Raw genomic sequence first — 27,870 nt, forward strand, 5'->3', positions numbered from 1 at the left:
TCCCTGGGCCAACTGGGGTGGGCCAGGATGAAGAATAGGCATCCTGATTTTGAGGGGGAAAAATACTTTATGGTAAGATACATATGACATCCTGTATTTGTCTCCATTTCTTTAATTGTGTTTTTTTTAAAAAAATATATATCTTATTGCTTTTTTACAGAGAGGAAGGGAGAGAGATAGAGAGTTAGAAACATTGATGAGTGAGAAACATTGATCAGCTGCCTCCTGCACACTTAATACTGGTGATGTGCCCGCAACCAAGATACATGCCCTTGACCGAAATCGAACTTGGGACCTTTCAGTCCACAGGCCAATGCTCTATCCACTAAGCCAAACTGTTAGGGCTCTTTAATTGTTTTTTGGTTCTTGTTGTTTTTTTTTGTTGTTATTTTTTTGTTTTGTTTTTTGTATAACAGAGTCAGGATAAACTCAGCCTATTGTTTAGAGGCAATGATCCAGATATAAAAGATCATGTAACCGCTGAAGGCATTCCTGGCTGAGACTGTAACCAGTTTATAAACCTGTACCCATGACACTCCTTGCAGCAAGATGTATAAACTTCAAGAAGACAATTGAGGATTCTTTGTCTGCATTAACTAGTCTCAATCAAGATAATACCCTGCTTCCCCGAAAATAAGACAGTGTCTTATATTAATTTTTTCTCCCAACGTTGCTCTAGTTCTTATTTTCAGGGGATGTCTTATCTTTCCATGCGCTAGGTCTTATTTTCGAAGGATGTCTTATTTTCGGGGAAACACGGTATATAAAGAAAAGAAGTCTTCTTGTCTAAATAGAGGTCAGTTCTTTTCAGGTTTACATTTTGAATGTTGACTACAATTTGCAAGGAGAACAAGGCAAGTTTTCATCTCAGTAATAACTCTCAAGTGCATCTCGCCTTTCCTGGGGGAGCTAAGAAAATGTATAAGTACTTCCCATGGGCATACTATTTGAAGTGATGGTCCTCAAAGCATACATTTTCTATTTCCTTAAAAGTTCTTCTCTCCAGATTAAGCAGTAAAACTTGGGCAAGAAAGCACTTATTTACCTGTAAGTGCATTGGCTGGGATTAATATTTGATATTATAAATCAAAAGTTACCCATTAAGAAAATGGTTTACTTGGAGTAAAGAAATATTTTCGGAAACACTGGACCTAGAAATGATGCTTGTCTCAAGACAATTCAACTCATTTTATAAAAGACCATACCATGGGGTGGAAAAGTTATAGCAAGCATTTTTTGGAATATCCCACTAAGAGTCACTTTTTTATTACTTACATGGTTGTTTGCAGAAGCAAAATGACAGTGTTTTATTAAAGAATGTATATACTTTGTTTGGAGAAATTGTAGACAATCTGCCTGGAAATTAACTTTGAAGCAAAGAAGAGAAATAATAGGAACATGTTTTTTCTGAGACACATCATCCTTATACTAATTGTATGTAGTTGAATAGAGTCAGGTTGACTATAGTGGTTCAGTAATTAACACAGCTTATTTTATACTGTAGGGTCATTTTCTTCCTTTAGATGCTGCTTTCTATTAACTTTATGAAATCATAAATTGGGAAAACTCTCCTAGTATTACCTTGGACTTATTCTTAATGTGATGTTTCTATCAATTGATATTCTAGTTTTTGGCATCGCTGACAAGTTGAGCTGCACCCTTAGGAGAGTTGCGTGAACATATCCCACCCCCCCTTTGGCTAACACACACTGTCCTCATGGTAGTTTCCAGAAATCTTAAAACTCAATTGTACTGTATCAGAATTTTCATTTGTTCAGTTGTATGCACCAATGAGGATGCGAAGTGGGAACTAGGAAATGAAGCCCACAGTTCCTGTTCATAGTTTTGTGACAAGTCACTGGCCAATGTAACATTCAGTTGTCCCCCAGGATATGGCTATTCTCTTTATAATTCCATGTGGGATAAAAAGGAGTTGTGGCAGCTTCTGACAGCTGCACATATTTGGTAGCAAGAACCTTGTCAAGTACTTACTTGCTAATGTGCACATGGAAGTGGATGAGTACCAGTGCCTAGAAAAAAAAATGGAACAAAAGGCGTTTTCTTTCTAGAGAAAAGCATTTTTTTTTTATCTCCCACATGATTCACTGGAAAATATGGACTATACCTACTCTCTGCTCCTTTCTTTTGTGATAGCAGTTTTGTCAAAGAGGCAACATGAAATAAAGTAGAACTCTAATTTTCTAAGTACTGGGAACTGTGAAAGATTGAAACAAGGCCCTTGGTGCTTGGTAAGAATATTTCCAGCGTTGGAGAATGTATATATGTCCTTTTACCCCTCTTTATTGAGATACCAGAATTTTCTTTTGCTCATCACTGATATTCCCTACTGAACCTCACACAATTTCTTTCTTACTCACTTGTTGTCCAAGGTGGTTTAGATGTGTTTGTTTTTCGTTTTAGAATTCTATCTGAAGTGACTCATAAGACAGGATATCGGTAGTCAGGGATAGAACTGAGGATGTAGGAGTAGAGGCTTAGGACTACAATGAAATATGTAGGCTCTTATCCCAGATCCTGTCCCTGGAGTGTGAGTTCATGCAAGTAGTCCCGAAAGCCTCATCAATTGAATTTGCTAATTTGTTAAACAGACATACTACTGCCTACTTGGCTGGGAGTGAGAAATGAATGAGATGATGTTCATAAAGCCGTTATTACAACATCTAAAACCCATTAGGTATTCAGTTACCTCGTATTATTAGCAGTTTAAGGGAATCAAAGCTGCTCAGTCAAACTGGCAGCCTCCAAATGTTGGTTCTACTTGTGTCTCATGGCCACCTGGCCTCCTAGGTGTGTTTGCAGGTGCATCTTTTCTTTGTTGTCTTGGTTCCTACTTTGTTTTCATTCTGAAACTCAAGACGATTGCTAGAGGGTGCAAAAAAGAGACGTGCACCCTGTTCTCCTTATTTAAACACATCTCACATGTGTGTTCTGTCATTACTCTTCAGAACCCAGTAATATCTCACACCATATCTTCTCAACCTTATATCTGTTCAGGTGTTTATCATAGACTTTTCTCATGACTGCTGGTCCAGTTATAAAATGGTCAAGGCTGCCCTCTGGAATGCAGATGAATCTGTAGCTGCCCCTTCACTGAAACATAGTGATTTTTTTCTTTGAGAAGAGCTTTGGTACTAAAAAAAAAAAAAAAAAAAAAAAAAAAAGTATCTTCTACTGTAATCACAACTCTTCCAGTTGAACTTTTAATCAAAATAAATAATAATAATAATATAATAATAATAATAATTCTCTATATTCACTATCTTCCTGCTTCTGATAAGCAGCACACCGAGGGATGATGTTCAGAAGAAGCAGCGAGTGTAAACACAGTAAATCTGACTCCATAATGGCAGCACACTTGCCATTTTGCCAGACTTCATGGCACTCTCCTGAGAGGAACACATTGTAGTGTTAATTTCAAACACCAGAATGAGTGTGGTTTATAACAGCTGCTTGTTTCCCAAATGGAAGTTCATTGTATGTGACTATGGATATTCCCAGACAACAAACCTCTCCCTGCCATGGAACAAACTCAGTAAATTCTATACCTTTGACAGTTTCAGCCCAATGTGGAAGGAAAAGAAATAATTCAAATTCTTCAAGACTTTTCACCATATTTTCTTTCCTACTCCCTTGAGGCTGTGAATTTCCTACAATGGTTCTAATATTTGTTTTTTCTGGATCTAATTCAGTAATTTACTTTTTTTCATTAAAATAATATTTGAAAAATATCTATTTTTCAGGAAATGAACTAAAATGCAAGGGTCAAGATTGACCATGATAACTCAGAGGGTAAGTATATTGACAGTTAAAGATATTTCCACTTTGTAAGAATCAAAGCAGTATTATTTATGTAGATATACTCTCATCATTTGGAATTTGCAATTCTTTTAAAAATAGGACTTTTACAGTTCTTTGATTATTCTCATTATAGATAAATTTTGCAGCTGATATTTGTGTTCCTTCAGTTATCAGTAACTTTCAAATCAGAATCACAAGCCCAGTTACCTTTTCTAAAGCTGAAAACCCAATATTCTATTTCCCTCCAGACCTCTCCACTGAGAAGGCTAGCAGGCACCTCAAACTTGAGAGGTTAAAACAGGGTTCACTTAATGTTGTATCTTCCATTATTATTTCTGCCCTTGTGTTTTTATCCTGATTAATGGTAATACTATCCACTCAATTACCAAACCATTAACTTAGATGTCATTCTAGAAGTCACTAAGTCCTGCTGATTCTAAATGTGAAATAACTGTAGAATTTATTATCTTTATCCCTATTGACAGCACCCTAGATCAAGCCCTCATCATATCTAGCCAGGACATTATTATAATCTCTCAATTGACTCTAACTCACCATTCAATTTTCTCATCTAAATTTTAAACAGTGATCTCTCTAAAAATCATTTGTGATTATATTTGGGATATAGGCATGCATGAAGAGCACAAATCACAGTGTTAGCCAAAGAATAATCACTAAATAAATGTTAATCCAATAAAATTTGGTATATTAAGGAGTTCTAATATATCCTATCAGTGATAAGGCACTATTTGAGGGTTTTTAAAAGATTATCCTCACTCACTCTAGAGAATTATTTAAATTGTTAGTGGGAGAAACTGGAGAGGGGAAAACTAGCTCAGAAACTATATTAGGCTAGGGAGTTCATGATGTGTTTCTTATTTTGACACATACAAATGATGTAATGGAGACAAAGGGGTTTAGAGAGCTATTTAAGAAGCAGGAAATACTTAAAGATATCATACCTGTTAGATGGGGGGAAAATGTTACATTTGAAATTGCCTGAGGCAAATTATTTGTATGGTCAATAAAGAAAAACTGATCAAAGAACCTTATTAATACCTAACAATAAAAAGGAGAATAAAAATGATAATATCTACATTTATTGAATAAGCATTATTTTTAAAATACTTGAAAATTTATTTACATGTACTATCTTCTGTACAAAGGAAACAGTATGATTTTCTTCATTTTGTTTTAAGCTGGGAAATTTTAAATACATTTAATAGTAGGAGAAACAATAGTAGAGAAGGAGAAGTTAATAGGGGTTAGAAGCACAGATGAAAGGAATCAGAGAGAAGGTAAACAAGTTAGCCATGCAGAATAAGATGGTGGAGAGGGGCAATCCTGAATCCTGTTAGTACTACAACCCAGAGTAGAAGGTCATGTGGGAATGGGGATAAATTTATGTTTGATGACTCTTTTCTCTGTGAGTAGGAGGTGGTGTCAAAGTTAGTGCCATGTTTTGCTTCTTGAGTAAGCTTGAATGGTTACCTTCCTGACTTTCTCAATATAACCAAATAGGATTGGCCCTTGGTTCCTCAACTATGGGAGAAAGAAGACAGGGATCAGTGTCAATATGCGTGAACCTATTCTTCCCAACCCCTTTGCCTACGGCCAGTAAACAGACACCAACTTCCTACATTAGTTTATTCAGTATCCATTGGTTAAATATTTATGTTAGGTATTTAATCTAACATGTGTTTTCATTTGTTTGACTTATGAAGACAAAGAAATAACTTTTGATGTATTCAATATCCAGAATAAAATGACTGACATAGCAAACATATTAAATAGTTGCTTCTATAATTGATAATATATAAAGTTGCTATGGATCATGGGTGATAGCAATGTTGAGATCTACTGGATTATGAAAACTTTGAATGTTAGAAATAAAAGTTTAGGTAATATGCTTTTCAACCTCTTGGTGAGGCAGAGATGAATCTTAAAGTTAAAAAAAGTTAATGGGTTATATAAGCCAAAGTTTTCCCCTTCTTGGTCTCGACATACAACTGAAACACCACAGGAAAGCTAAATCTATGAGGACTCCAAATATATTAATGTCCGTAAGGTTAATGATCCAAATCCCAGAGTAAAACGATGTAGCACATTGTAATTTTCTGGACTTCAGAGATAGGTCACAACATGAAACTAATAATCATAGCCTCAGCCCAGGTTCTGGGAAATATGCCTGGGTGGTAAATTTCTCTCTAAGTACTACACCAGGAAATATCAAATGAGATTTCAAAAAGAAAATGTTGCAAGGTAATAAAAATGTTTTATGATGGATCACTAGTATTAAATATAAGACACTCAACATTCAGGAAACTATTCTGCAGAGACCTGATTTAATTTTTCAAAACAATTTTTTTTAGGTGGTGCTCTTTGGGTTGGCAAAAGTCCAGCTATTGGAACATTTGATGCCTCTGCTGTTTGTGAAAGGTAGGATGCAAACATGCAAATGCTTACCTTTATGTTTTCTAAAAGCAAATGAGAGCACTGAAAAACTTAATAACACTGGTACATAAATAAGGTTTGGGATTGTCTCTGATGGCTCCATGCTGCTAATAAATAGGTGGGTTTTGACCTTGCTGTGTATCATGCATCAGGGAAAATGTGAAATACCAGCGTCAAGAAATCTGTCACTCAGGATTCTAAAGAGCTTCTAAACCATTAACACTATGTATGGTCTTTGCTAAAAACTAGTCAAGTTTTAGTTACTAATCTAAAACAAGTAGCAATGTTGACCCAGCTGAGCAGATATTAAACCAGCTCTCTAAGACTCAGTACCAGCTGCCTCTCTTACCAGTTAATTTGCTTGTAAAAATCATTACCATATGTTAATACACTGTGAGACTCAAAAAATGGTAGCTACTATTTTCAGGATTAAAATTAGTGTGGAAGTAGTGTAGTGAAAATTTTTTTCAAAAAAATCTTGATTTTCATACCCTTGTAGGCACAATCTGATAGATAGAATTCTTGCCCAGTAAAAATTTAACTAAAATTTTCACTTATCTTCTCCTTTTAAATGGATAAATATAGTTTGCACTGGCTATGTTTGTTGGTTGTTTTTAACTGTGATTAGTTTCAATTAAAGAAGAATAAACAGTTGAAATAGTTGTGAAAATTTTAAAAATAATGCTATTGTTTCCATATTGTAATGCATGTAAAATAACTTTTGCCTGGCTGGCATGGCTCAGTGGTTGAGCATCGGCCTATGAAGAAGGAGATCATGGTTTGATTCCCCTTCAGGGCATGTGGCTGGGTTATAGGCTCAATCCACAGTGTGGGGCATGCAGGAAGCAGCTAATCAATGATTCCTTCTCATCATTGATGTTTCTATTTCTCTCCCCAACTCCATTCCTCTCTGAAATCAATAAAAATACATCTTAAAAAGTAACTTTTAGCATTTTAATGATTATCTTTGAGATTCAAACCTGTGGATATGAGAACAGATAAGGATACATCCAAACAAGAGCTCTGAAGAATGTTCTCATATAGTTCTGAAGGCAAAAATACAATGTTACATAAATATTTTGAAGGCTGCTAATAGATCTTTATACTTCTAGACCAGTTGTCGCCAAACTGCGGCTCACAAGTCGCGGTTTGTGGCTCTGTTGACTAATGAGTTTGCCGACCACTGTTCTAGACTTTCTAATAAAGAACATAGGATTCCTATTACCATAATTTACTGTCTAGTAGTGGATACATTCAAATACCTCTATTAGAAGCAGATTAATCATTATTACTAGTAAAATCTGGGAAATGGGTGTTGCGATGGACTTACACAGGAGAAGTAGAGACTTGATTAAAGTAGAGGATGGCATGTAGGCAAAGTAGGAAATGTATAGAAGTTAGCGGGAGGTGGGGGGGAAACTCTTATAGTGCTAGCCTGGGCAGAGAGCATATAGTGATTTAGATCAAGAGAGAGATGTTGGCCGCGCTGGATAGCTCAGTTGGTAGAGCATCATCTTTGATACATCAAAATGGTAGGAACGATCCCTGGATCAGGACCATACAAGAATTAACCAATGAATGCATAAAACAGTGGAACAACAAATTGATATTTCAGTTTCTTTATCTCTCTCTTTTCTCTCTTTAAAATAAATAAAAAATGTAAAAAGAAAGAGTGATGCTGGCTCTCACTCTAGGTTAGATCTGAGGGTAGAAGACAAGGGCAGTGAAGAGATGGTGATGAAAAGGTAACCAGGGGTCAGATCTTCTAAACCATCTTACGGAGTTTAGAATTTACACTGGGGGAAACCTGTGTTCAGCAAGGGGGTGATGTTATCTCCAATAGCTCAGTGGTTTATCTCGGGGTCCTAGTGTATCTTACAATATGGTGATGCCAGTTAACATTTGATTTACTTTATATGAACCAGAAAAATCTTTTTTCTATAATAATGCCATAATGGGAGATCTTTTTCCTATAAAACCAGAAAAGGATTTAACTATCAGATAAAAGCTTTGAACTATCACACTTTTTCTTTCTATCTCACAAGTCTACTTTGTAACATTATTAAAATTTGTTGAAAGCACTTAGTAGCTTAGAGTACAATCTATTTTTAATCTTTGTCTCAAGTACACATTACAATAACTGTGAGAAAATTACAATTTTGGATATTGTATCCAAGGCAATACATTTCATTTCTGCCTGCAATCATTTTTCCTGGAATGTCTAGAAATTAAGAAATTTCTTTTTGGTCATGAGAAATAGGATAAGCTCCTGTCAAATCTATTTCTTATAGCCATTTCTGACTTTTCATGCCAGGAAAGTGGAAGGCACATCTAACAGGGGAGGCTCTGTTGCTATCAGAATCTCTAACAGTGTTCAGAAAGCTATGATTATTAGTTTCATGTTGTGACCTATCTCTGAAGTCCAGAGAACTGATACAATTACAATTACAAAATTACAATAGCCTTAAGTTCATATCACAGAATTTATATTCAGCTGAGAATGGCTAAGGGACAATTCTCCCATAAAAAAGGTGTCAAGTCCAATGTCCCAAAGCTTGAGCTCTGTGTAGTATCTCTCCATTAGGTCACAATAAGGCGGATACAGGGAAGAAAGCTTTATGATTGAGCGCGTGAGGGGCAGGCACTTTGCCTTCTAGTGTGGATACAAAGATGAAAAAACCTGACTTCTCCTCAAACAACTTTGTACTTTGAGAACAGCACCATGAATAAGTAAGTAAATGATAGATGTGGATGCTATGAAAGGGTATAGATAGAGTGGAGGAACAAAAAAAGGGAGCTCCCATTCTTTCTGGAGGTTTTTCAGTGATGGGAATGGGAACATCAAAAAATAGGTCCTTCCATAGGGCCTGTGGAGGATCATGAGAAAAATAGGAGATACTAAGTGGGAAAACCCAGATTCCTAGATCTCCTTAAATCATAATCTCACTTTTGCGTCTTTCACCTGGAGAAAGTTATAAATTCTAGGTGTTTTGGCTTTTTCCTCTATACAATATCTGTGTCAGTGAAGACCTTTCAATGAAGTCTCTGGGCTTTGTAGATGACCATGGGGGAGGGGCTCAGGGGACAAGACTCTAAACCTGTTTCAATCAGAGAACTTTCTTTCACTGACTGGCATTTATACCCTTCAAAAATATCTCTGCTTTTAAAAATAAACGTGTGATCATCACTGGACAACATTGGCCAATTATTGTTTTCCAGGTCTAATATTCTGAGATTCCATGTTTTTTGTTTGTTTACCTTTATTTTGTTTGCAAGTTTCTTCGTAGTTTTTTCTTCTTTTTTTCTGAACACTGTTAGAGATTCTGATAGCAACAGAGCCTCCCCTGTTAGATGTGCCTTCCACTTTCCTGGCATGAAAAGTCAGAAATGGCTATAAGAAATAGATTTGACAGGAGCTTATCCTATTTCTCATGACCAAAAAGAAATTTCTTAATTTCTAGACATTCCAGGAAAAATGATTGCAGGCAGAAATGAAATGTATTGCCTTGGATAGAATAATCGCAATTACCTGAGAGTATAATATGTCAGGTTTTGTGACACCTTTCACTTCTTTTTTTCTCTCGATGTGTATGTGATTACCCACCTTCTGATCATTTCACTGCTCATTAACATTTTCATAAAAATATAGGCCAGGGATGAAGCAGTTGTATAACCAATACATTTAATGTCATTTATTACAAACAACTTTTCCTGAAAGTTAGAATGGAAAAAATGTTGAAAGTAATAGCTAATAGAACTTCGGGGTTATTTATCCTTTTCATTCATTGGTGTCTTGCTAGCAGTCAGTGAACTAAGCATGGATAATTGAGAGTCTGCCATCAAATAAGCATCCTTGAAATTAGAGTTTTAAATATAAATGATTGTAAAGTCAAATCATACACACACTACTAACTTGTAGTTATGACAAATGGGTTCAAAGATATTTTTACTTATTCAGGAATATATCACATCCTTCTAGTCAGCCACTATTTATTTAGTTGCTAAGCGATTGGGGATATGAAGACATATAAAGCAGTAGAAATACTATCTTGCCTTCAAGAATATTAAAAAGAAATGAAGAAGAGAAAGAGGAAGATAGAGGGAGCAGATATGGTCATGTGACTAAAGTCTAGAATGATGGGAGTTCTTAACTTAGTAACAGTCCTGCTTGATTGAAGGATTAATTGGTAACTCAAAGTAGGCTCCTTAAGGAATAAAACAGAGCTTAACAATTATTACTCCAAAGTTTTGGTATTCCAGTTAAACAAGATAATTTTTTTTCTATTCTTAGGAACTTCCAGGTTTTCTTTGTTTCTGTTTTACTTTAATGTCTGTTAGTAATCACACCAATGTACATTTGATAGCCTTCCCTCCCTTCCCCTTTCTTTCTTCATGTGGGTGAGTATGTGTGTGCTCAGGTTTGTTTGTATGTTTTCCAGAAGCCATGTAAGATGGCTATATCTCTCAGATATCCCCATCTACTTCCTTCAGGGTTTCTTAAAATAGCTCTCAGCCAGTTGTCATATTACAACCTGAAAGTTTTATGTTCATTTTTCTCGGCGAAATACCAAAGAATCTTTATTGACATTACTTTTTATCACGGATCTGTTACTTAGAGATGGGACAAAAATAAGCTACTGAAGTAATTACATCTCTGTTACTTACTTTTCCTTATTCAGATTGTGGTTTGCAAAATTCCAGTTGTCCATAGGAGAGCATGAGGGCAGGGTGGCTAAGTAGAGAAATACAAGAAACCTGTAGGGTTTACCGTAGTCAGCATCCCTCAGATACAGACCAAAGGGTCCATCTCTCTCCATGAATTGCCTCTGCTCTTGCCTGCAAGAGAAACATGTAGTTTCATTGTACTCCCTGTTCCACTGATCCTTGTGCTTCTGTTTTATACCTCCTGGATCAAAGCTCCCTTTGGCACTATTCTGAATCATTTCCAGGGTCTTTTACTTTCCAACAATAGAAATTTAAAATTGCTATTTGGAAACTCAGATTCCATTCTCTGTCATCTCTTTATTTTACATATGTTTACTACAAAGGGACTGGAAATTGTTATACAATATAAACAGTACTTTGCAGGAATTTCCAGTCTTCCATTTTCACCTTAGCTTTTATAAGAAATTTAGCCAACATTTTCTTGTGCTGTTGCCTACAAGAGCAAAATAATCGTCCATTAAAGGATCACTGTCTTTTGAAAAATAGGTTTTGCACTGATGAAAAATACCACATAACATCACAGTTTTGCACTGATGAAAAATGCCACATAACATCACAGTGATTTCCTGTACTCTTTGACTAGTACTTCTCACTACAATAGAGAAGCAAAATTATATTATCTTCCAAGGTAAGCCTGGAGAGCTGTGAAGAGCATCCTCTTTTTAGACAAATGTGAGCATAATAGAGGGGCACTGACTTACTTAAAACCATAATAAATTTTATTATATGTTCCTTTACCTAAGACATTATTAAAAATTAGCACTTATATTAGAGAAAAATAGTTAGAAAAAATATGTTGGCCCTAGCTGGTTTGGCTCAGTGGATTGAGTGTTGGCCTGTGACTGAAGGGTCTTGGTTCAATTCTGGTCAAGGGCACATAACTCAGTCACAGGCAAAATCCCTGGCCTTGGTCAGGGAGTGTGCAGGAGACAACTAATTGATGTGTCTCTCTCATATTTTTGTTTCTCTGTCTCTCCACCTCCCTTTCACTCTCTCTAAAAAAATCAATGGAAAGATATCATCAGATGAGGATTAAGAAACAAACAAAAAACATATATAGAAATATGTAAGCACTATGTACTCATCATAACACGGAATGATTTTCCAATATGCTTTGTCAGGAATGATCTTCCAATATGCTTTGTCATTGCACCATTTATTTTCCTAAAGAGTTTCCAGAAAAATTGTTAGTACTTAGAAGGCATGAGGCCATGATATTAAATCCATTCACTTATTTTGTCATCTTTTTCTTCAACAAATAATAGCTAACTTTTATTGAACATTCAATCATTGTTAAGAACCTTATCTGCTACTTACAAGATGCATGACTTGGGAGAGAACACTTCATCTCTCTATGCAAGTTACCTCATTGTTAAATCTAGGAGAGTAAAGAGTGTTTTCCTCATAGTTTATAGGATTCTTACAATGATTAAATTATGCATTATCCTGGTACTTAGCAAGTGCAAAGAAATGTTATATTATAAATAAACTCATTTAATTAGCTTTAAAGACCTACAATTTAATTATTGTCCTCGTCAGTGCATCTCATTTCCATATGCAGATATTAAAGCTCAGAGAATTTATTACCTTACTCAGAACCTTCTAGCAGAAAGCAGTGGGGTTAGGATTTGATTCCTCTTTTGGTTTGCTGTTAAGCTACTGATCCCACTGATATCCTGTCTCTCATTTCCTGAGCAGCTACTATGCAGAAGTGCTTGCCAGGCTTTAAAATTTCAGTGGGGGGAGTCAGGCTTGACAGGCAGCCAAAATGGTTCACATGCTTACTCCATCGCTTAGAGTGGGACCTTTCTGAGTAATTCCGTTCACCTTTAATTTTTTTTGTGAGACAATAGAGATTGTAATAACTACCTTTCAATATTGAGACTGCTGTGTATATTTCATGAGTAATAATATGTTGTGTGGGGCACCTAAAAAGTGTGCCAAAATTAAAACGGTAATAGCTATTGGTCATCCATAAGAAGCCCTCTACCAGGTAGAAAAGAAATAATGTGTACCAAACGATAGCTCTGACCTCAGGAAGCTTGAATACTATGTATAAAGTCCAGTTTTAAACTAATTACAGATGCACTCTATATAAGTACAAGTTTGATAAATATCATGAAGAAGAAGCATATGTAACAGAGGAATCAGGCCTAGTGTGTTGGTTCAATGACTAGGGGAAAAAGCGTAATAGGTAAATTAGAAACGTGAATATCAGGTTTTTATTAAGGTACAAAACAACAGCTGAAACTAATTTTAGGTTTAAAACTAAGTGTAACTCTGCCTTTTCCCCTGAGAAACTCATCCAGTAATGAGAGAATCAGCAGTGAAAGTGAGTTCTACCCACTAGTGGTTTATTTTGATCCATTTCCTAGACTCTCAGTTATGTTGACTTACAATAGCAGTTACAGAGATTAGCACTTCCTAACCAGACTACATTTGATTTAGCCACAAAAATATTCAAGCTCCTCTCTCTCAAATATGTAGACACTGATACTTTCCATTCACATCAGTATAGTCCTTTAAGCCATCCTTTCTGCTTTTCTCATCATTCAGGTCATAAAGCAAACTTCTTTATAAGTAAAGAAAAGCATTTTTCTTTATACAAAGACAACTAATTCAATTTCACAATTCTAGAGTGGATACAAGAATATTGAATTTTTAAAAAGTAGTATTAGTTAACTGTTTAATATTAATGCCAACTATTATAAAACAAAATAAATGCTTGAAATGTTATTGCAATTTTATTCTGAATATCCAGCATGAGTGTTCTCACTAAAAATGAATATATATAATTTTTAGTAACTCCATGAATTATATCTGTTCTACTCTGTGATGGGATTATGGCACAAGCTCTTAAGAAAGGAGCTATGTTATTTGTCACGTTTAAAATTTTAATAAGTGTAATTTAATCAGACTGTAGAATGGAATAAGAAAATATTCTTCCTTGTTTCCTTTGCACATGATTACAGTTGAATGAAAGAGAATATAAATGATTTATAAGGCTTTATAACTTCAGTAACTGGATTTCTATATCACTGTAGTAAAGGATGAGAGATAAAAATAACCACATTTACTGGACCATAGAATCTTTTTTTTTTTTTTGAGATTCTGAGCTTCTTTTAATGGAAATTTTCTTACAAGTTTTATGTTTTGATTTAAAACTTCCTAATGGCAAAAATAATTTATAATAGATAAAATTACATTAAAAATAAAATTGATGCCCAGCTAGTGCTTCTCAGTAATTAGGCATCAATCTATGAACAGTTTCTTTTCTGGACAGGGCATGTGACAGGTTGTGGGCTCAATCCCCAGTAGGGGGCGTTCAGGAGGCAGCCAATAAATGATTCTCCCATTTGATGTTTCTATCTCTCTCTCTCTCCCTCTTCCTTCCTCTCTGAAATGGAAAAAACAAACAAAAACAAAAAAACACCCACATTTTAATTAAAAAATTAAAATCAATGCATATCATTAGCAGAAAGAATCAATTAAATTTTTGAGCAACTTCAGAAAGTTCATAGGAGTATTCACATACATTGTGATAACATTGCATATACGATTCTCTTCTCATTTACAATATTTCTACTGAGGGTTATACTTCCCCTTCCATTCTTAATATCGCCACTAAATCTTTCTTTATTTTCTTCTAATGATCCTTGCTTCAGTTTATTTTATTTTATTAATACTCTTTCCCAAAAAGCAGTATTTGTTGGTTAGGTCTTTTTAATTATTTTTTAAAATTTTTTGTTTTTTATTCCTTTTTATATACCTTATGTTTACTATACCTTTTTGGCTAACTTAAGTTGAACTTCCAACATTTATTATCATCCTTACTTGTTCTTTTAAAATAAATGCATGCTTAACTATTAATATACATCAGTATAGAATTTACACAGATTTTTTGCTGTTTAGTACTTTCAGTTTAAAAAAACTGTGATCATTTTTTTCTCTAATGAGAGATTTTCAGAAGAGCTTTTCAATATTTAAAGAAATTTCTGTCAAAAATTCTTGTTTTATATTCAAAACATTTTTCCTTAAAAATTTACCACACAAACACACTAAAGTTTGCTGCCTAAATACATGTTGGTCCTATACCCATAGAATACAAAAATATGTATATAATTTCATAGAACACACTCTTAATAGAGTATAAAATGTTTTGGTTTTTTTTATTTTGTTTTGTTTTTAGGAATTACATTGTAATTGCTAACTTTTACTAATATTATCTTCCAAACCTCAAAATTTACCTTTTAGGAGATCTGTCACTCATTAGGAGCAGTTACTCTCATCCCTCAGCTGTTCAATAGCAATTTAAGGGTGATTTAAAAGTTAAGAAGTAATTATGAAGAAAAATTAAAATAGTAGTCTTCACATTACTCACTATGTATGTTAATTTTCAAAGTAAAAAAAATATTTTTCATAGTAACAGTTTCTTTGACAGAAATTCCCAATATAAAATGCATGTAAAATATTAATGCTAAAAGCTAAAGAAATGGTAATGAGAACTTTTGAGAATTTAAAGCTATTATCATGATTAATTTAGCTTCACCTCTAAGCAATACTAGAATGTACCAAATGTGGACACCACTATCACTCATATTTTGTCCTCATTAAAAGTTAAGATTTTGAGTATTAATGTGCTGAATATCCCATATTTCTATTGTGTTATTTTTTATTATAGTGTTACATTTTGAAGGTGATTCTGTCTAAATGGAACAGCTTTGTTTATGTAATTAATTTTTATATCCTGACAATTGTGCTAAGAGGAGGTAAAGCTGACCTGCTCTATGGATATATACATTGTGTATGTCTGAGTATTTTAAAGTAGTACTATAAAGCAGAATTGTCCTTTATTCCAAACAAGGCGATGTATCAAAAAAAGATATAAAATATTGTGAAATGAATCACAAATAGTGGATATGTATATAATTTCATAGAATCTTTCTAGACTGGAAATTGAGCAATGTTATTGTTTTATTCGGATATATATATTAACCATGGACTCTGTGTCAGACTCTTTCCCTTGTGCTGAACTGCAATAGGAAAGAAAGAAATCCCACATCTTAGGGAACTGATATTGCAATTTGAGAAGACAGGAAACAAATATTTCCAAGTCAGGGGATGGGTAAGTGCTGATAAGAGGAAGCAGGCTTGTCATTCTGTAAGGAGATGTGGTAGAAATTTTAGATTATTCAGCCTGTTGTAAAGGCTTTGGATTTTGCTCAGGAAGAAATGGGAAGCCAGGAGTGGTTTCAAGCAGAGAAGTCCCATGACATGACTTGAATTTTAGGATTACTCTGGGTTTCATGTGGGGAAAATTGTTGTAGGCTGGCAACGATGGAAATCGTAAAACCAATTAGGGAGCTGTGTTTGCTCCCTTCAGAAGCATAAATGCATGAACCCTTGCTGTGTGTTAAATGATAGTCTCCATAAAGACATGTTCCCTAGATCCTGTCAATGTGACCTTGTGTGGAAAATCCTTTTTGGAAGATGTAATTAAGTGAGTGATTTTGAGTTGAGAAAATTCTGGGTTACCCTGTTGGACCCTAAATCCTCTGACAAGTGTCCTCAGAAGACACAGGAGAGACACATAGAGGATAAAGCTGTGAGGACATGGAGGCAGAGAGAGGAGCTGTGCAGTCACCAGCCAAGGATGCACGTGAACACCAGAATCTGGAGGAAGCATGGAAGGTTCCCCTTTAGAGTCTTTGGAGGGACTGAGATACATGCAAAACACCATACATAAATCAAAAAGGAGTTCTACTAAACAAGAAAACACATTATTGAGACATGCACTAACTTGGATAGAACTCAAGGGTATTTTGCTGAGTAAAACAAACCAAAAAAAAAAAAAAAATACCAAAAGGTTACATACTATAGAATTCCACTTATGCTATTGTTCTCTATGGATATATATAGAAGTAATCCGGATAGTTCAGTATCCTCACTATGTATTGGAGCCTGAATGGGAAACAGTAGGACTTGGAAATGAAAGCATCTTATTTGTCCTCAATTTTGTAAGTTCTTTTTTAGTGAGAAAGCAGAAGATGTATGTATTTAACAATAAGCTGGGTTATTTTAATACTTCCTATCAGTGAAATTGTGTCAAATCCATATTTTAGAGTTTCTAATATGATAAGACAATGGAGTCTTCATTTAACCCAGAAATAACAGGATGAGAATGTGACTGTTTATGTATGAAAATGAGTGTATTTAGGAGAGTACACAGCTCATCATGAGCAATGTTCATAAATGACTTCCTTGAACATTTTTTTCTACTTTGGAACATAGGGAAGAATAGCAATTTTTAGATTTAAACTGCTAGTTTCCTAATGTTGAAATGACAGAATATGAACAAAAATACATGCAAAGAGGATTCAAATTCTTGAATTTGACATTAAATCACATTAATATATAAAGAAAATAAGGTATACCTGATGCATACAAAGGTCTGGTTCAACTTGTATTTCCAAGGTATGAAACACATTTCACAGTATGTTTTTCAAGAACAGAAATCAAAGCATTAAAAGCCAACAAACAAAATTCAACAGTGAATATCGTATCAATAGTTTAATAATCAACTTGGGCTAAACCAGTCAATGAAGAGGATCTATTAACAAATGTATTAATAAGAGGCATGTTTTTACTTTTATTACAAATAATAGTTTTGCTCACCTAAATATGTGTGTTAAAATATGTAAAATTGTTTTCCTATATACTATTGGCTTAAAGTATACCTATTTGAAGAAGTTACAGATATATATATACATATATATATATATATATATTAAATATATATATATATATATATATATATATTAAATATACTAAAAATTTCTAGTATTTCTGATTGATTTTCTGTGAGCATCAAAAATAGACAAAAACCCTCATCCTATCATTGGAGGTTACTGTTTCAAGTGTTTAAAACTGTTGGGAGACAAATGCAGTTTTCAAAAGACACCCTAGAGTAATTACATTTTTTTCATTCTTGACTAATTTAAAATCAGTTTAACCTTTTCAAAGGTGATGATGGCATTTCTAATGTTCAGAAAAAGACTAAAGAAATAAAATTTATCTAATGTAAAAACTTAGCACATCTGGCTAAAGATTCTGAAAATTACTTTTTTTTTTTTTTTTTCAGTTTGCCACATATAGCTATTCTGTTCCTGAAGCTGCTAAATGATGCTCTCATGTGGGAGTAATAGAATGATTTGTGTCATGGACACTTATGAACCATGTGAGAATTGCTCTTGAAGCAGTGATAGAGAGTAGTGTGTGTGATGTGTGTGTGTGTATGTGTGTGTGTATGTGCGTGTGTGTGTAAATATATTTTATTTTCTTTATATATTAATGTGATTTAAAGTCAAATTCAAGCAACCACCAGTCAAACTTTTCAATTTTGGCATGTGATAACACTGCATATGTCACCATTGATCCGTGGCACCCACCTGGTCAGTAATGGTCTCCTTTTGCTGCCCTTTTGTGTTGATGTATCAACTGGCTGCTGCACACACATCCACACACTCTCACGTACACACTCATGCTTACACACTTATTCCTTTATATTTGCCTTGATAGGTCCTTCAAAGCCTAAAAATACAATCAGAAAATTTTATTGTAATCCCACAAAATCTTATCTAATAATTCAAACCTACACCGAACATTTGTTCCCTGAATGCCTACATTTCTGCATAGAACATTACATTCCACATACCATTCAAGAGGGAAAAGAACCAGCAAGGACGTGTGGAGCACATGGTAGGTGTCATGTTCCTCGTACACATGTGATAACTTCATTTCCTCCAACCCTGTGATATCTTATTAGGTCCATTTTACAAGGGTGCAGAAATTAAACCCAGACACTTATGCCCAGAGACGGAAGCCTTAAACCAGGGGAGGGTGGAGCTCAGGTTAAACATCCCTGTGCTAACAGAGTGACCTGCAGTCATCTGCCTAAATCTGAGAGCTGAGACATCATCTACACTATAATTAATATGTCTCTTTGACTGTTTGGTCTTGGTTAGTTTGTTTATTTTCTATTTTAAAAAGCAAGTACAATGTACATATTATATTCAATAGACCTAGATTCATGTCTGAGATTAACAGAAGCTCAATGAATGATTAAAACAATGGGATTTTAAAAATCCCGTAGACACTGAGTTAACTTCTCACTTGCGGCACACTACGCATTGTTAAGTGCAGACCAACTGTTGAGCAGCATCATACACCTTGTGCATCACTTCAAGTGGGTTTCATGTTATATCTGAAGCTTACCGCAGATGAGGAGCTTCATATTCCTTCCTTTCTGCCATTGATTATGCCCATCTCTCTTGTTGAAATCATGCATGCCCTTTACCCCACCCATCTGCAGTTTATAACTGTGGCTTAAAGCCCAGTCTGATCCAACTCTCTCAGGAGCATCTGTCTGGTCTCAGAATTCTCTCACTAATCCATGCAGGCTGGATTTTACTCTACTTAATTTAATTGTGCATTTATCTTAAACCTTTTCTGTTCTGGTTACTTGAGACACTACGGTATAGCGGAAAAATAAAATAATACTAAATTTAAAAAATGTGATATCTGGGGTTTGACATATTTACATTCTAATTTTAGTCTGCCAATTAATCACTGGCCAAATTAATTTGTCTGATCACAGTTTTTGTACCTTTTATATGCAGGACGTGTGTGTGTGTGTGTGTGTGTGTGTGTGTAATACTCAATGTATGCCACCCGTTTATGAGCCTGGGGTGTATCAACAATATGATCCCTCCCTGGTGTGTCTGCTGAACAGTGTGACTCAGCATGCTTCATAGCACAGGCAGCAGGGACTTTAATTGAATGGAACTTCTCTAAACAACACAAAACTAATTATGGCTAAGTCCTATCAGAGATAACAATGTTCTGCATATATGAAAGTTTTTGAACAGAATAGACTTGATCCACTGAAAACCGTTGTAAGTGGTGTGTGAATGGTGTGTATAGAGGGTATGGAGATTGCCAGAAGTGGGGCCCATTGCGTTTGTAGTATTCCAGTGTACAAAGGACATATTTCATATATTTGCTCTAGAGAACGATTCATGTCAGAAAGCACCGCAGAGAAAGATTAGAGACATCAAAAAAGGTAGTGAGTATGATATCCTGCTGCCTCCACTGTGAGATTTTCTCACTGAGAAATGGCAGAGAACATCAGTGGACAGATAAAGAATCTCAGGACTGAAGGGTCTACAGGGGCATAAACACAAACTTTGGGCTAGAAAGTTAAGTCAATAGACAACGTTTTGCAAAATCTTGGAAAAGGTGATTCTAGTGTCAAGTTGGAGCATTTTTCCAGGTGCAGAGACCAACAGATATTGAAAATAACTATCTTAGTAACATGTTATCCTACCCTTAAAGGCAGTGGGTGGAACTACAATAGAATATTAGTTAATTTAGACACATTGGGAAAAGAGTAAGACGGAAAAATGTCAGAACTTGAATACCAAGAAAACAGGTACTTGGCTCAGGTCACATAATTTTTTTAGTTACACTATTTAGAAGTCACTATCAGAAGCTCAGTGAGGAAAAACTGGCATTTTATACCTTAAATGCATCAGGATAGAAATATATATAATACACATTTATACCTAAATCAGCTATACAATTAAAGGACCCCCTCTGGAGTGATTACATTTATATGTGGGAATCTTATTCAATTGTACAAAGTATTCTGTTATTTAGAGTAGACTGTTTTAGATAGTACCATTCAAATAATATTTTTTCTTAAAAATACAATTCAGACTATATCACACTTTGCCTGACAAATGGTTAAGTGGCTATTAAGTAGTTGTTTTATATTTAATGTATATTAATTGTGGCATTTTAGAACATATAAAAAAGACAGTTTAAGTTCTTTACAAGAGTTCTATGTTTTTTTAATCAGTCTATATCTAATTAGTGTTGGACTTTAGGAAGTTTCACTGTAATTGTTTAGTAAGTAACTTGTCTTTTTTTTTTCCCCCTCTAACTGTTAATATCTAAGCTGAAGTTATAGCCAAGATTTTATAAAATCAATGATAGTGAAATGACTATGCCAGGAATGTCACATGGCCTTCCACAAACATGGACATTTGCGGAGTACATTCATTCATTCTCCTGAGTGTCCTCATTCATTTATTTATTTACTTCAGGCCCGGTGCATGAATTTGTGCACCAGTGGGTTCCAGTTGCCTGGCCTGCAGGATCGGGCTGAAACTGGCTCTCCAACATCCTCCCAGGGATCCTGGATTGTGAGAGGGTGCAGGCCAGGCTGAGAGACCCCACTGGTGCACAGTCAGGGCTGCGGGGGGGGGGGGGAGGTGAGAAGGAGGGATGGACACACAAGAGATTGCCTAGCCAGGGTGGGACTGTGGAAGGGCTCCAAGGGCCAGTACAGCCCATCTCACTCAGTCCCAATCTTCCAGACCCCTGCAGCAAGCTAGCCTACTGTTTGGAGTGTCTGCTCCCTGGTGGTCAGTGCATCTCATAGAAAGCAATTGAGCAACCTTAGCATATCATTAACATATTATGCTTTGATTGGTTGAACTTCTGATCAGACACTTAGCATATTAGGCTTTTATTATATAGAATAAACAGTTACTGAATTTCTACTAGGGATTTTGTACAGTGCAAGGGAGATATCTTATAAAGATGAAGAGACAAGTGGGGACTTGGAAGGAAAGTGAACAATGGAAATCTACAGTTTCTATTTTCAGAGCTAAGTGCTGCATTCATGGCTTCCCAGGAGCCATAATAATACCTCCCTCTTGCTGCAGAGTCAGAGGAAGCCTAACAGAAACAGGGACATTTGTGGTTAGGTTCTTGTTTCAGATAAATGAATCTGGATAGCAGAGGTGATTTAGGCAAAAGACAAATGCCACTTGCAAAGGAAGACATGCATGAGAAAAATATCGGAGGAAAATCAAATAATTCAGAATCAGTGTTAGGGATAGTGATCCCAAAGACCAGAAAAGAAAGGAATGGTGTGATGGAAAAAGTAGAGGTGTACGTGGTAAAGCGAATTACTTATAGAAGGACTGAGCATAATTAGGCATGGAGTGAAAAGATCCCTTGTGCAAAGAAAGGAGATAGCCTGTGGACAAGGGGTAAGGATAGAAGAGGGGCCATGCATTTGTAAAGTGCTAGAGAAGAGTCGGCCAGTCTCAGAGAACTTCTCTTAAACAGGAGGTGCCTGAGAGCAGTGGGGACACAGTGGAGGGATACAGGAGGAGAGTCTGGGAAACTGTACCAGGAGAGCAGAAAAGCTGGCTGGTTGGGATGAAATAAGTGGACAGACACTCAAAGATATGCTAATGGTTTGAAAGAGAATCCTAACTGGTTGCTCAGTGATTAGAGGTCAGGCCTACAGACTGAAGGGTTCTGGGTTCTATTCTGGTAAAAAGCAGGGACTTCAGTTACAGGCTCAATTCCCAACTGGGCGGGACAGTGTGGGAGGAGGTAACCAATCAGTATGTCTCTCCCACATTGATGTCTCTCTATCTCTCCACTCTCCTCCCCTTCTCTCCTTCTCTCTCCCTACCTCCTTCCCTCCTTTCCACTCTCTAAAAAGCAATGGGAAAAAATGTACTTGGGTGAGGATTAACGAAAAACAAAAAGTAAGAGAAGAGGGTGATAGCATATATTGTGCTTTCTATAAGTGTGATGAAGGCATTTCTGTGTCACCAATAACTATGGTGTAATAAGATAAAGTGGAAAAGCCATTTTTGGACTGTCAATGAGTGAAAGGCGATGGTTCTAAATGCGCGAAGTGTAGCTATTACTAATCCAAAGATGTGAATTCTAATGGTACCTCCAGATATTTCAGAAGATATTAAAAGTTCTTTACCATCATGAGGTGAAAATTCAATTAGTATTCAATGTACAGACTAATACCATAGTATGAATAACGTTAAGCAGTTGTCAAAGTAAAGTATTTTCATTCAAATCAAGCTGTTCACATTGAAGCTCAGACTAGAAAAAGAATGATAAAAAGGTTGCAGGCATACTCACAGTAGGGGGTGTGCAGGAGGCAGCTGATTGATGTTTCTCTCTCATCTATGTTTCTCTCTACCCTTCTCCCTTCCTCTCTGTAAAAAATCATTAAATATATTAAAAAATAAAAATAAAAATTGAATTGCATAGATTCTTTCCCCAGAACATTTTTTATTTGTGTTTTTGTTCTTTTTTGGCATGCATTTGCCATCCAAGTTTCTTTATATTTATCATTTTCCTCTTTAAATTAAATAAAGAAAAAATATAAATGTTCAATTAACTGGAGATCCCATTAATTGTGTTCCATTAATCAAAGTTTTGTCATCCTTCAGAATTTGAATGTTTAAAAGGCATTAGAGATAAAAGGATGAGATAATTTCCCTATGTTTTATCCTAATGATGAACAGAAACAATTATACAGAAAAATACTACACCATCGTCACTTCTGCTCCTTTATCCCCAATTGGATGAAGATGAAATAGATTCTATGCATTTGGATGAACAATGAATAAAATCCCTTTGGATAACTATATGTATTAGTTTTCCATTGCTGCCACAATAAATTACCAAAAAAGAGTGGCTTAAAACAACACAAACACACTATCTTACAGTTTTGTTTGTCAGAGCTCCACCAGGGGCCTCACTGTCAGCAGAGCCATATTCCTTCCCAGAAACTGTAGGGGAGAATCTGATTTCTTGCCTTTTGCAGTTTCCAGAGGCCACTCACCTTTCTTGCTTCATGTCTTCCTTCCTCCTTCATTTCCAAAGCCAGTCTTGGCAGCTCTTCCCTGTAATCTCAACCCTCTAATCGTCTGTTCTTTCCCCTCTTTCCTACTAAAGACCCTGTTTCCACTGGGACAAGTCAGATAATCCAAGATAGTCTCCCTGATTTACTTACACCTGCAACCTGAATTCCTCTTTGCCATGTATGATGTGACATATCTCCAGGTTCTGGAGACGATGATGTGAACTTTTTTGAAGGTGATTATTTATGATTAATCATGATGAGCAACACTGATGTCACATGGAAAGGTCTAGGCAGCACAGTCTAAAAGAACATCCTGAAATGAAAAAAAAAGAAATGTTCTGTATCTGCGATGTCCAATGTGGTGGGTAAGATTTGTATGAGCAGTTACAAGGAGATAATTTATGGTAGGTTATTTTAAAAGCCTTTAAAAAATAACCTACCATATTCTGGTGTCACTAGTTTTCCATTTATTGAAACTCTTCCATTGAAACTTCTTTGACCATCCCTTACACCTTGACCTCCATTTGTCAACAAGTGCCCTTTGTTCTCTGTTTTTAAATTCTTGCACGTTAAATTGTTGATGAAAATTTGAATATTACCTGGGGGTAGTGTATTTTAATGGGAATTCAAGTCCAAAAGGAATAGCATATTATAGAAATTGCAAAATCACCCTGCAGATTGAAGAGATGGTGGTGAGAGGCAGCAGTACAATTCTGGTCATTCTGAAATCACCTAATTTTTGAGACAAACTTCCTGCGTATTTTCCTATATATTTAAAGCTGATTCTAGTAATATACTGTTAAGAAATTACGTTTGCCTACGACTTAAGTACTGGCTAAACAACATTATTATTTGCTTGGTAAATAAACTATTAAGTGTAGCAGAGTCATTACAAGATGAAGCTATTGCAGGATCATACTATGATCATAAATTACCCAATTGCTAGAATTCAGTGTGCTCATTTATTTATGTACTGGCACATACAGACATATGGTTACTAAACTTTTAAAAGGTTATGATAAAAACATTCTATAAATAAAATTAAAAGTCAAAATAATTATGTTTCTTATGGTTGACTTTAAACCTAATAGTTATTTAAAAATCATTTACTACTAGACTAACATCATTCATAATACAACACTGGTAATATAATGCAGGTCATATATGTAAATTAAAATGTTTTATCTTACATACTAGAGGCTCGGTGCACTGGGGGTAGAGGGATATTTCTCAGTCCAGCCTACACTCTCTCCAATCTGGGACCCCTTGAAGGATGTCCAACAATTGGTGTAGGCCTGATACCTGTGGGGATCGATCTTAAATTGACAGTCAGACATCCCTCTCACAATCTGGGACTGCTGGTTCCCAATAGCTCGCCTGCCTGCCTGCCTGATTGCCCCTAATCACTTCTGCCTGCTAGCCTGATCACCCCCTAACCACTCCCCTACCAGCCTGATTGATGTCTAACTGCTCCCCTGCTGGCCTGGCCCCTCCCAATTGCCCTCTCCTGCAAGCCTGGTTCCCCCCAACTGCTTTCCTGGCCAGGGGTGGCCATCTTGTGCAGGGGTGTGACAGTCAATTTATATATCATCTCTTTATTATATAGGATAGAAGAGCAAAATAAAATAAATGAAAATAAATTTAAATGTATTTTATTTAACACCATATACCCTAACTATTATCATTTCAGCCTATAATCAATATAATAAATAGTATTTCTATATAATTAGAAATTTTTAATTTAATATTGAGAGTACTTGTCAATGCACACTGGCCATAATTCAAGCCCTCAATAGATATAAATGTCTTGTGGCTATCATATGAATAGTTCAGCATTAAACAAATGAATGATGCAATGATAGAAATTAAAATGCTCTGATCTCAAGTAGCTTGCCATCTAATGGTAAATTATGTACATACATAATTAAGACATAAAACATAATATGTTAGGATAAAAATTAAAAAAATATATGTAAAAATAGAATTGAAGAAGGCAATTCCAATTAAAATGATTATGAGTGGTTTATAACTTTCAGTAATAAAAATCATGGCACAAAATTAATTTTTCTCTACAATAAAAATTTCACATGTTCTTTCAAAATGAGGTCAAAAGTGGTCTTATTCAATATACAAAAAGAGACAGGTTGGTGAAATGAGAGGACTATGTAGTTAGTTGCAAGTCTCTTAATCTTAGCTTCTGGATATACTAGCACTGTTATCTCAGGTGAATTAAATACTTTCTTCTCTATACATCAAAGTTATTAGATCACGTACATAGAGTTCTTACTGAGTGACATTAAAACATCACTCAGTATAGTACCTGTCACAAAGTGGGCATTGAGTAAATGTTAGTTTTCTTCTATTATTTCAATCTATAAATATATTTTAAAAAGTCATTCACATAATGTTTGTTTTATTCCTACACTCTAATTTAGTGATTCTCAACTGGGGCAATTTTGCCTCCTGGTGGACTTTTGGAAATGTATGGAAACTATATTGGTTGTCCCAGCTGGGGAGATACACCTGGCATCTAATGGATAGGGAAGAGAGATAGTACTAAATATCCCCCCATGATGTGCAGGACGGTAAGACTCCCATCCCCAAATATTCACCCATGCACAAAGAATTATTTAGAACCAAATGCCAAAAGGACTGAGATGGAGACACTGCTATAATTTATTAAGCAAATAAACACCTAAATGCATAATAACATTTATCAAAATCTCCATTTCACACTATTGAAATGGGAAAATTGTCCTGGAATGCAAGGTGTTCATCTGAGCAGGATGGCTCTTGGGCTTTTGTCCCGTGGATGAAACCATGGACCAAAGGTGGTATAGTAAAAGGTGGAAATTTATTGAGAAACAAGCACAGATTTCCATGAGGGAAGGGGGGAAAAAGAGTCCCACTAAGTCTCTTTATTCCATGGTTTATAAAGGCTGCATTTTTTTGTGCCTTGATATCCCATCTGATTGGTCACTATCCCCTCTGATTTCGTCACTATAGTAACTTCAGAGCTTAAACCTCACTTGAGGTATGTGAGGTCCCTTATTGTTTTCTTATGCCCTTTGAGTTTTCTTCTTTCATCTCTGAATGAAAGGATTCCTTCCCTTTATTCTGTAAATGTATACCTTCTTCAGTTCCTGGATCCCTTATTCTATGGAAATGTACCTTCTGCTATGCCCAGCTCCCTTATTTATGGAAATGTACCTTATGCTATGCCCAGCTCCCTTATTCTATGGAAATGTGCCCTTTGCAACTCTTTTTCCATGGATCCCTTAATTCCTGACATTTCCTAAACCTGCCTATTTCAACGCTAAAAACTCCTTTCACTACTCTGCTGCCACTCTTCTTTCACATTTATCTTCATTTACTGTGTCCAATTTTAGCTCTCATGTCTTTCCTTCATATATTTGTACAGTGATCTCTTGTGGACTTGGGTCAATATTGTTTCCCTCTATAGTATTGATTTGAAAGAATTATTAATAACTTTTATTATGTTGCTTAACATTTTTCACATAAATTATTTTTATCTGTAGTCATAAGCACTTTTTTCCCAAAATATATTTTATTGATATTTTACAGAGAGGAAGGGAGAGAGATAGAGAGCTAGAAACGTCAATGAGAGAGAAACATCGGCTGCCTCTTGTACACCCCCACAGGGGATGCGCCCACAACCAATGTACATGTCCTTGACCAGAATCGAACCTAGGACCTTTCAGTCTACAGACCGATGCTCTACCGCTGAGCTAAACCGGTTTCGGCAAGTCATAAGCATTTTTATAAACTATTCTTACACTTTTCCAAGAGAGGGAATGTAAAATTCAGAAATAAAAATATTAAATTATAGAATATCTCTCATGACCAAATGAAGGAAGATTTTGTGCAACCAAGTTTAATGATCCATTTCAGTTTTAACAGCAACATCAGTGATGTTCAGTGTTTTAAATGCTTTCTCTTACACAGTTTTATTCCTTCTTCTCACCAAGTAAGCTGAGGAAATTGTCTAGTTGGTGCTTCTAGAGATTACCTCTTCCAATATGAGTTAGATCATCTCCCTATCAAGGAATTAGAGATAAATTCTGTGCACTAACAAATGTTTAACATTCTTGAAAGTT

Source organism: Pipistrellus hanaki (assembly GCF_964339955.1).
Source record: "Pipistrellus hanaki genome assembly, chromosome: 6".
Lineage (NCBI taxonomy): Eukaryota > Metazoa > Chordata > Mammalia > Chiroptera > Vespertilionidae > Pipistrellus > Pipistrellus hanaki.